Consider the following 10,926-nt stretch of genomic DNA (forward strand, 5'->3'; position numbering starts at 1 on the left):
TGAAGCCCTGGTCGCACTGGCTCAGCCTGCCATACCTTCAGTCATCGTGCCGGCAGTGTAAAACTCCCAAGCTGAGACCCCTGTCCTCTGGGTTTATGTTAAGTGGTGGGTTTTTACTGAAATGCCTTTTTTTAAAGATGAAAAAACTCGCTAAGAACCAAGTCACTTAATAGGCACCTGCACACCTGACGAGAATTGAATTTGGGACAAAGGGATCAACACCTTCTCTCCTTAAGCCTGCTACCACTGGAGCCACTCTGTGGGTGTTACCTATAAATATCATAACCGTATCAGTTCACACCTTTTCTTCACCACTACGAAAATCCGTGAGCTGTCCTCGTTTCAACCTTGCTGAACTGAGACAACTACTCCACCTGACCGAGAGCCATGAAGGTGGTGTTTGGTGCAAAGAATAAATATGGGTTGGTCTATTGAATGCTTTGACTAAAGATCTTGCAAACAATGTGAGAAGTATAGCTGGACCTTGAAGAACGATTTTCTATGAACAAATTGATCAATGAGTATCAGCAAGAAACATCCTCATTGGCAGTATATTTTAGTGGCCTTAAGGCATTTTGGGATGAACTTGACTCGTGCTCATTCATACCTGAATGTACCTGCGGTGCACTGAAAGAGCTTGTTGAGGATAATGCCTATTTCGAGCCCTGCGTTCTGCTCAGGATCATATCTCTCATCTCCTACAAAATCCGGGATGGTTTCCTTTTTTTCCATTACACCAGCCTACGCTGTGCCTATCCGATTCACAGTTATTGTGTCTATTCTTGGCAATATGGTGGCATATATATTTTTCACTCTGGTGCTTGTAATTCTAAACGTATTGAATTGAATGAGAATAGAGCAGGTGCGCTCCTCTGGATGTAGGCCGAGATTGGCCGTACATGGTGGTGTCCGTGTTCATTAGTATTTCTCCATGCATACGTGATTTCATGGTATCAAAGTAGCACATCGTTCCTGTTAAGCGCAACAACATCTAACCCTCCTTCCTCATGGCAAAGAATCAAGGCAGTGCAGGAGGTCCGATGAATACAGAGACGCACACTCAGCGGGTGATCGTCCATGAACAAGTGACTCCCAACTTAAAGATTACCAACACCTTGCTAAATGGTCTTAATTATCTATCTTGGTCTAAAGCTGCGAGGCTCTACCTGAACGGTAAATCCAAGCTAGGGTTCGTGAATGAAAAAAACAAACAAACTAGAAATTACCGATATCCCAAGTACGAAGAATGAGAATCGGGTAACCATCTGGTCATGTCATGGCTTCGAAACTCTATGGAGCCTAGGATAGCCGATGGGTTTCTATTCCTCGAATCTGCACAGGAGATTTGGAAAGCAGCCAAGGAGCTCTATGGAGAGCAGTACAACATTGCCAGAATGTACCAACTCACCAAAGAGATCCCTGATGCAAAGAAACTCGACACCACCCCATTCAGCAAATTTTTCGGACATATACGAAGCTTGTGGGACGAGCTTGACTCCTATCAGATTGTTTTTAGCAATCCTAGAGACACAGTTAAGTTCAAGGAACATGAACGGATCTTCTAGATCCATGCTGCTCTAGGGCCTAGAATCTAAGGAGTCAAATACTCATGACCCGCGACCTTCCCTCCTTGAATTCGGTATGCGCCATCATTATGAGGGAGGAAGTCTGTCGCAAAGTAATGAACCCCTCCAGCGAACTTGGCGACACCAAGGAGGGACCTGAGAGATCAGCCTTCTACACTGATCATAGGAGCTCCAAACCTCAACCCAAATTTGGAGAGCAAAGCAATAACAACAGCACCACCAACAAGGACAAAGGAAAAAGGCTTCGGTGTTCACATTTCAAGAAACCAGGGCACTCTCATGAAACCTGATGGTTTATCCACGACAAGCCTGAGCGCACGCGAGGGAGAACTGAACACGAACAGAGCGGATCCAAACCGATCCAGGCACTCCCCTGACTGTCGAGGCCATGCCTAAACTTTTCAAGGGATTTGAGCTGCACAAACAATCCACTTCAGAAAGAACTGCCGGGATGGTCATCGCTTCACCTGAACCTGACGCCATGCGTGAGACAGGTATGCATACTTTCCTCACCTCCTTGAATAATCAATCGTGGATTATGGATTTCGGGGCCACTCACCATATGACCAAAGATCTAAGGAACGTTCAACTAAAGCACCGAGGTGATGATGAACTCATCTCCATGGCCAGCGAGTCTCATATGACTCTCAAGGGAATCGGTAGCACCAGGTTCTTTGATTATTAAAAATCTAGCAAGGTTGTGTTTGTCCCATCTTTGATGTCTAACCTTCTATTTGTGGCCACCATCACTGATGAGCTTGATTGCAGAGTTATTTTTTCCAAAACTAATGTGGAGTTTCAGGATTTGACTACGGGGAAGATGATTGGAAGAGGACATCGGGTCAACGGGCTCTATCAGATACACCAAGGACTAAGCGCTATGGCAACAAAAGTAGACGAAGGAAGGCATTGGCACCTCAAACTTGGGCACCCTTCTAGCCGTGTGTTAAGATCTTTATTTCCTGAATTGTCGTTTGATGTCAGCACTTGTGATGTGTGCCGATATGCAAAACTCACTCGCACACACTATCCTCCCACTGTAAGCACTTCCATGGACTCATTTGATCTTGTTCATTCCGACGTTTAGGGTCCGGCACCAGTAGAATCCATATGGGACTATACGTATTATGTTTCATTTATAGATGATTTTTCAAAAGCCACATGGGTGTATTTCTTGAGATCCAAGGATGAGGTCTTCTCAAACTTCAAAGAATTTTTTAAAATGGTGGAGACCTAATTTTGCCGAAAAATCAAAATCTTTCGAACGAATAATAGAAATGAGTATAAAAATTGTGCCTTCGGTGAGTTTTGTAAACAGCAAGGCATAGATCATCAAACCATCTGTATGGACACACCACAGCAAAATGGGGTGGCTGAAAGAAAAAATCGTCACCTACTTGAGGTGACGAGGGCCATTATGTTCCAAACCAGTGTGCCAAAAAAATTCTGGAGCGACGCCATAGCCACAACTTATTACCTAATAAATAGAATGCCCAGTAAAAGACTCCAGAATCAATCACCCTTGGAAAAACTAAAAGGAAAAAAGATCTAACTTAAATACCTTCGAACATTCGGATGTACGGTGTATGTATGGGTCTCTCCTAACAAAAGAGACAAACTCAGTAGGAGAGCAACCAAGTGCCTATTTTTGGGATACCCTACATCCAAAAAGGGGTACAAGTGTTATGACTATAACACACAAAAACTATAGGACGTCAGTTTCAATGAAGAAAATCCTTACTTCTTCTCTAAAGAGTCAGATGTTAGTAATAAGGGGGAGTCTTCTACATTGACACTGAATGATTATGATGATATTGTCCACTGCACCACAATACAAGAAACCAGTCAACCTGACCTTGTTGTGCATCAGCAAATCAGTAGTGAAAATGGGTATCCTACTGTACATATACTTTAAGAAGTCGAACCCCTCAGAAGGTCCGACAGAGTCACCCGACCACCCATAAGGCTTCAAGATTACGTGTCATATACTGCCTATCCGATCAACAAGCAAATTAGCTATAAACATCTTGCACCGAGTTATGTTTCATATCTCTGCAAGATTGGTCAAGAACGTGAACCCGACTCATATGAGGAAGCTAAGAAAAATGACCTTTGGGTTAAAGCCATGGAAGAGGAACTGTCAACCCTCAAAAGAAATCAAACCTGGGAGATCACAAAGCTTCCCAAAGGCCACAAAGTTGTTGGATGCAGGTGGACTTATAAAATCAAATATAAAAGTGATGGGACGATAGAGAGATACAAAGCCAGGTTAGTGGCCAAAGGATATACCCAAACATACGTCATACACTACAGGGAAATATTTACTCCAGTGGCAAAAATGAACATTGTTCGGATCCTTCTCTCCATTGCATGCAACTTAGAATGGGGACATCCACAACTGGAGAACTCTTATGGACCAAATCACTTCTTCAAGAGATGAACTTCAAGGTAGAGGCTCTCATGAATATGTATTATGACAACAAGGCAACCATATATATAGCCGCCAACCCAGTCTTCCACTAAAGGACCAAGCACATTGAAATAGATTGCCACTTTATCAAAGAGAAGGTAATCAATGGTGAAATTCAAACACCCTACACTAAAAGCTCTGAACAGCTGGCTGATGCTCTCACAAAAGGAACTAACTCAGCACAATTCGACCACAGAATCAACAAGTGGGGATGTTTTGATATGCATGCCCCACTTGAGGGGGAGTGTTGAGGATAATGCCTATCTCGAGCCCTGTGTTCTGCTCAAGATATCTCTCATCTCCTACAAAATCGGGGATGGTTTCCTTTTTTCCGAAGCAGGTTATATGTTCCCCCCCGAACAGGGCAGTTAGCTACATCTCATGATCCGGGGTCCCAAAGAGCACCACGTATGTAAGCATGTGCGTCTCGTATCCCCATGTTTGTCAGCATTAATTAGCGTTGGAGTTTGATGCGATTGCAAAGACTTAAGTACCCTCTCCTCCATTGGTGCAAAAAAAATGACGGTTCTTGAAAAGGAGTGGTTGTAAAGACTTAAGTGCTTCGAAGATGATTATTTAAGACTCAGTCTTTGCACTGCAGGATTATCCGAGAAAGAAATCTCCCCTGGAGGAGGCCATGAACATCAACCCTCTTACTCTCTCTCTCCCTTCTATTTCTGCTTCTGTGCACATCCATTAGAAGATCATGCATTGCTCCATCAAGCACCGACTGACCTGCACATTGACTGTTGTGGAGCCTGATTCAAAGTTTTTACCCTTACAGGAGGAGGGTTTGGGGGCTCATCCCAGCGTGGGTAGCATCATTCAACTCTCACTCTCTCTCTCTCTCCCTTCTATTTCTGCTTCTGTGCACATCCATTAGAAGATCATACATTGCTCCATCAAGCACCGACTGACCTGCACATTTACTGTTGTGGAGCCTGATTCAGAGTTTTTACCCTTACAGAAGGAGGGTCTGGGGGCTCCTCTCAGCATGGGTAGCATCATTCAACTTGAAGAGTTGTGGAGTCTGATTTAGAGTTTTTACCCTTACAGAAAGGGGGGTCTGAGAGCTCCTCCCAGTGTGCGTAGCATCATTCAACTTGAAGAGTTATGAAGTCTGATTCAGAGCTTTTACCCTTACAGAAGGGGGGTCTGAGGGCTCCTCCCAGCGTGTTCATGGCCTTTTGCCCTTACAGGAGGGGGGTCCGGGGGCTCATCAACCCTCTCTCGCTCTCTCTTCCTTCTATTTCTGCTTCTGTGCACATCCATCAGAAGATCCTATATTGCTCCATCAAGCATCGACTGACCTGCACATTGACTGTTGTGGGTCCTTACTGATGAGCTGCCTCTAAATTTATTTGACTCTGGGTCCTTACTGCACTTGAAGTTGAGTCGTTGTATTTTTTGTTATTCGGTGGGTGGTGATGCCCTCCTCTACTCTCTCAAGACTCTTAGCTTGGGCAATTTTTCTTTTGATGATTGTGGTTGTAATGTATCGTTGAAGTTAAAATGGGAAATGAAATGACAATAGAAATCTCTGAAAATTTACAGAAATAAACTAGACTTAATAACAAAGACACCACTTTTTACGGATTTGGAATATGACCTCCGGTTAGGGAGATATGGCCCTGACAAGTTGGTCCTAATTTGGGTAGCGATTTACAGCGATTTGCTTACTGAATAACACTACAAATCGCTATAGCGATTTGCGGAAGACACTACAAATCGCTATAGCGATTTGCGGAAGAATTTATAGAGCCGGTACTGAGATCTCATGTTCGGGGGTTCCAAACCGCGCCACGTATAAGATGCAGACCGGCATGTATCTTCATGTGGGTCGCCATCATATTGCATCGTAATTTGGTGCCGCAGCAAAGACTTAAGTAACCTTTACCGCCATTCGCTTCCTCTTCCTCAGACGGACATAAATGCCCTCCTTCTAGAAAACTGAATCGTCGGTTCGTGAAAATGACAAAACTGCCCTCTATCGATATCGCGGGAAAACGTTCCGCAGAGTTTGCGTATGTAGCAAGCGTTATGTTGTATGATACAAATAGTTCAAAAAAATCCTTTCTCGCTCTAAGCACTCTACCGAAGATTCTTTACTTTCATCTCGAGTTGCCGGAGCATCCTTTCCTTTTTACCAGAGCATCTGTTTCCGTCTTACGCGCAGTCGCAGCATCGTTGCCACCTTCTATTGCGTATTAGTTGTTACTGTTGCTTACTCTACAGTTGGAATATCCAAATTCTCATCATTTCGGTGAGTTTCATGTAAGTTTTCTTTCTTCAATCTGAAGATTGCTTCTTATACAACGATTTGTATTATGAACCCAAATATTCCGACGATTTTTAATGATGATGATCGTGTATTGTGTTGTGCAGGTTAGCAATGTCTGCGCCTCATCAGATTAGATATACCCCGTCGTTCTATGGGTTGTCTATTAGAGAAGTGATCCGCCAGTCCCATCTATCTAAAGTTTTTGAAAGATACCAAAATATACTTAAGATTGAGAACGATGAAGACAGGGAAAAAGCCTTGGAATCGTATTATGCGAAAGATTATCCATCAGATATCGAGGCTGCGGACCAAAGGAAGAACTCTGAAGAACGAAAGATGCAGAACAAGGATGACAAAGAGAAGGCAAAGGCCAGAAATATTGATGAGAATATAAATAGAAGGCGGAGGATTAACGCACAGCAGATGGAAAAGAGGAAGAAGAAGGCAGAGGAGTGGGAAAGGGATGTTAGCAATATGCTGGCGGAGGCGCATAGGAGAAACTTGGAGAGTAGAGCAATGCGATACAAGGCAAGGCTACTGAAGGAGGCGAAGGCAAATGAATAAGGAGGAGGAAGAGAAGGAACAGAATATTCCTCAGTTTGAGGAAGAAAAGGAAAGGCGAAGGAGGGAGTTGGAGTTTGAGGAAGCTAAGGAAATGCAAAGGCAGGAGAAGGAGAATGAGGAAAAGAAGGAAAGGCAACGGAAGGAGAAGGAGGAGGAGGTAGAGAAGGAAAGAGAAAGGAAGAAGCAGGAGGAAGAATTGCAGGAAAGAAGGAAACAACAACTGCAAGAGAAAGAAAGGCGGCGGAAGGAGGAGGAAGAAAAGGAAAAGGAAAGGAAGAAGCCGGTGGAAGAACTGCGGCAAAGAAGGAAACAAGAACTCGAAGAGAAAGAAAGCGGTTGAAGGAGAAGGAGGAGGAAGAAAAGGAAAGGGAAAGGAAGAAGCAGGAGGAAGAGGCGAAAAGAGAGAGACAAAGGAAGCAGAAGAAGGAGGAGAGAAAGGAGAGAGAAAGGAAGGAGAAGGAGGAGGATGCGAAAAAGGAGAGAGAAAGGATGCAGGAGGAGAAAAGGGAGAGAGAAAGGAAGGAAAAGGAGGAGGAGAAAAGGCAGAGAGAAAGGAAGCAGAAGGAGGAGGAGGAGAAAAGGGAGAGAGAAAGGAAGGAGGAGGAGGAGAAAAGGGAGAGAGAAAGGAAGGAGAAGGAGGAGAAGAAACGCGAGAGAGAAAGGAATCAGAAGGAGCAGGCGGAAAAGGAGAGAGAAAGGAAGCAGAAGGAGGATAAAGAGAATAGGGAGAGAGAAAGGAAGCAGAAGGAGGATGAGAAAAGGAAGGCGAGAGAAAGGAATGCGACGGTGGAGCCGGTAGAGATGGAGATTGAAAGGCAGTTGGAGGCAGTGGACCCACCAGAAAGTCCCAGGTTGGAGGGAGAATAGCAGAAAATAGCGACCAAGGTAAATATATCCGTCATGTCTGCGAAGATTTAATAATATGTTTAGCGATTTTGGTATAGCGATTACTGTGTTAGGTATTGATATTTATAGCGATTACTGCGATAGTATGTCTGCAACCGATATTATTTATAGCGGTTAGTAGAATAGTATTTATAAGTACAAATGGAAGTAATTTATAATTTGTAGGAATAATATGTTATTTTGTGTTACAGGGAGGTCACAGGAGAAGTAGAGCACCAGGTGAAAAGCTCGGAGGTCGTTGTCAATGGCCTGTAGTTCTGTCTTGGTATGGTCAACTGAGTGCATATCAGAAGGACCGACTACGAAATATGCACTTCGGTGGCCTTTTGGACCAGCAATATTTTGAAACTTGCTGGAATACCATGACTCACCTGGTAAATAAGTGGAATGATAAGACTAACACATTCCAGTTTGATTCTTTTGAGATCACCATAACTCTAGAAGATGTGGCGAGGATCACTGGCCTTAAGTGTGATGGCAGTGTTGTCCTATTACGGCATTCAAACTATAACGCAAGGGAAAACTGCACTGCCCTTCTAAGAATGTCGATGGACGAATGGAGTCAATGTATTTCTGGTGGAAGCAATTCCACATCAATGAAGGTCTCATTTTTTCGTAATAAATGGGAAGGCCACTCCGCTACTTGTGCATCTGAAACAGCTGACCAAGAGTTGCGCGACTTCCTTCTATATTTTTTTGTTCTTACATTATTTGCCGATTGTTCTGGTTCGAGAATAAGTTCCATGTGGCTGCAGTACCTGGCAGACTTAGACGAAGTCGACAACTATGCCTGGGGTGCCGCTATGCTCGCACACCTGTACAGTCAACTCCACCGTGCGAGTAATGGTACGAAAACAGTTGGTGGATTTTGGCCATTTGTTCAGGTATTTGTTGATTACATACTTAGTATTTGTAGACAAATCTCATTGCAGTCTGTGGCGTTGCTAATAATATTTTTTTTGTTAGGCCTGGGCGTTGGAACATATTATCCCATTGCGTCCACGGTGTGGCCCTCCGATTTGTGGTTTTCCAAAGATCGGTCGCTGGGCCAGAATAAACGTCGCAGTTTATAATGCTAAGTCCATTTTAGATGGGCTGCAATTAAACGAGGTAAACGTTCTAAAATTGTTTACAATCGCGTCAGCATTTACCATTGAGTATTATAAATCGTTGTAATGTTCAGCATTCTTAAGTATACATCGCTGCAGGATTGTCTTCTGTAGTGCATATCGTTGTTGCCATATCATGCGTAAATAAATTTTAATATATTTGTCATTCGTTATTAAAAAGAATTACCAATGTACAGGTTTTGTGGAGACCTTATGGAGATGGGGGCGATGATGAAGACGTTGTTGCGGAGGCTGCCAGATTGTCTGACAGCGATTTGTGGCTATTCTGCAATTTTGAAGCCGAGTTGCAGCAAGGTAGTCGAGTTCTCCTACAATCTGGCTTGGGGCAGTCTATCCCAAATAAGCCTTTGAAGGTGAGAAGGAAGATGAATATTGGTGGGGGCAGGCACGTGAATTGGAGCGATCACTACAGGGACAAATTATTAAATTGGAACTCAGGTGGTTTCCCTGCCGTATCGTATGATCATGAAGGATGACAATTTGATCCCTTCTATTTCGAAAGCTATTGGGAACCAATGCGGCAAAATCAGAAGATTGAGAAAATTGTCAACCCATGCCTCTCAACTGTCCCTTCTCATGTTGTAGCCCAGCCTCTACAACCAAAACGTCGTCTCGCTCTGGTTAATACGACTAGTCCCTCAGTAACAAAGCACGAGGAAGACCGAACACTTGCTCCAAAAGAGAAGACTGTCTCTACCGCAAGGTTCGAACTTATTGAGAGGGAGAATAAGAAATTAAGGACAGAAGTAAGCACTATGGGCATTCAATTGAATGCAGTGGTGGACATGATGACCAGTCTTCTTAGGCAAGGTTTCGCAACGAAGAGGCTACCTAGGATAGACAGTCCACCAATAAAAAGTGAGAGACAAGTCTATGAAATTTCATCAGATTCGTCCAGTGACTCGGAATAAATCCTAGATTTTCATTTTTATCACGCTATACATTTATTGTAATTGTATAATGAGTTGCGGTAACGTGAAATTCTTTTACTGTTTAATTCTTTATTATTACATCTCTCCGACTTTGTGTCTCGGTAATAAATAAACTTTAAACGAAAATAGATGTTTCTTCAGAAATCGTGGCATTGCCTAACCTCTTTGGCATCGCTAAGATATAGCATTTCTATTTAGCAATCGCTGTATTTGTCTTCGCCTCGAAAGAATATCGCACAAAGTATTGGCGATCTAAGCCATGAACAATAATTTAACGAGTTCTGACGGCACAAAGGTTTGTATCCATATACGATAATCGTGAAAAGGTATTTGTGTTAAATAATCAATAGATAAGGAAAGGATTTGTTGCCATCGCTGGATACTTCGTGCTTTGAGTCGGAGAGCGATTTATTTGTAGCGGCTGTTAGCGATTTTTTGCTACTGCAGGAAGTCGATTGATGACATCACGATATGGCGATTTGTGGTTATCGTTGAATAGCGATCTGTGTCATCGCAGCATAGTGATTTGTGGGTATTGTTCGAATGTCAAATCACACGTGGAAAACGTATTTTTGAATATTTAAAACTTAATGAGCGGCATGGAAAGACGTATTTTTGAATACTTCGAACACAAACATTTAATTTGGCGGCGGTTATCAAAAAAAGGCGGCATGCGAAAAGCAGTATTTATATTTTTTTTAAACGCAATCAATTAATTAGCGGGCTGTTTTCAAAAAATTGTTGCACGTTAAAGGACTTTACCTTTGTAGGTGAGGACGGCGTTTCAGTATCTGCGTTGCAAAGGTGCCATCGATATCTCCGTCCAGGCATGGCGCCGAAGAAGGGGACAATCGGAGCAGTACGACCAGCCATGGCGGCCAAGAAGAGGACGAGTGGAGCAATACGACCCGGCACGACGCCAAAGACGATGGGAGCACTACGACCGGCCACGGCGGCAATGGAGAGGACGATGGGAGCAAAACGACCAGGCACGGCGTCAGAGGAGTGGACGAAGGGAGAAAAACGACCAGGCACGGAGCAAACGGATAGGAGGATG

Source organism: Nuphar pumila, chromosome 14, assembly GCF_984573655.1.
Source record: "Nuphar pumila chromosome 14, dmNupPumi1.hap1.1, whole genome shotgun sequence".
NCBI lineage: Eukaryota > Viridiplantae > Streptophyta > Magnoliopsida > Nymphaeales > Nymphaeaceae > Nuphar > Nuphar pumila.